Consider the following 1,412-nt stretch of genomic DNA (forward strand, 5'->3'; position numbering starts at 1 on the left):
TTACTTTCTCTGTGGATTGAAATTCTAGAATTTTGGCATTAAATATTTATACCATTCTTTCTTATCCTTCCTATTAGAACCCTGATTTGTTTGCGGTGGCAACATGTCTAGTAAAAACAGTCTATCATATAACCTTCCTTGCAGCTTTTCTTTTAATTCTGGCTAACAAGACACAAGCTGAATTCTATTAGGGATATCTGGGAAAGTTTTGCGTTCCTGATGTAGATATTTCCTTTTCCTCTTTGTCACTTGTTTTTTCTTGTCTGGAATGTGGATGTGATGCCTGGAGGCCATATTGAGGCAGGGAGGATGAAAGCAAAATGCTAAAGATGGCAGAATGAAAAGATAGAAAAGGATGACCTACTCCTAGACTTATTGCAAGAGAAATATACAATATTTGGTTAAACTTTTTTAAGTGGATCTACATTGCATTGAACCAAAAACAATCCTACAAAATACACCCATCTCAAATTGTGACTTAGCTGAATATCTTTGTTTTCATGATCCCAGTTTTTCAGAGAGTTAAGCCCATTGGATTACATTTTGGTGCCTTACTATCATAGACCCAGGGCGTCTCAAAAATAGAGGGGAAAGGAAGATGACTGGAGGGCAGAGGATTCCTGCTACAAGGAATACACTTACCAAATAAATCGAGAGTCATTTGAAATGCAAGAGGACAAAATATCTGTACTGTAACTGCTCTTCAGAAAGTAACCGCTTTTTCACAGAGGCTTTAGGTTTGTTTTCCTCTCCTCTTGGGGCACTAGATTATAGTAGATTTATTGCTACCCATGTACAGGGACTAAGTAGAGATATTGAAAATGCAGGTGATAGGGCTGAACCATCTGGAAAACTTTTGTACTAATATAGTGGTTACTGTGACTCACAACTGTATATATAGGTGTATGAGAGTGCAAGAGTGTGTAAGAGTGTCCTCTTTGCATCCCCAAACCAATACATAGTTTAGTTCTCCCTTTAACTTAGCCAGAATAACCATTCTTACCAGTCGCTGCCATTTTGATACTTGACCAATAATAAATTTTATTTTATATTTGGTACATTAGCTGGCAGCACCATACAGAAAATAAAATATCTCCCTTATTTCTGGGACCTTTCACATGCCTCCACTGTGGATTTTCAGATTTGGTGCTGTGATTTTTATTTATTTAATTTTTATGTAAAGCTAATCCTATAAAGGGAAACTTACAATTCCCGTCTGCAAAGAATATTTAGTTACATTAGCTGTGGATCTGTTTTTTATTTTTTTAAAGATGCTATCTTATTATAGAAAGTGTCTCTTTTTAAACCTTTTAAAGATGACAAATTATTCCTATATTTTAGTTGAAACCTGAAACAAACAAACAAACAAAAAGCCTTAAGCAAGGCAGTCCACCAAAAGGAAACCATTTAGC

The sequence above is a fragment of the Grampus griseus genome, assembly GCF_964374135.1.
Source record: "Grampus griseus genome assembly, chromosome: 6".
Taxonomy (NCBI): Eukaryota; Metazoa; Chordata; class Mammalia; order Artiodactyla; family Delphinidae; genus Grampus; species Grampus griseus.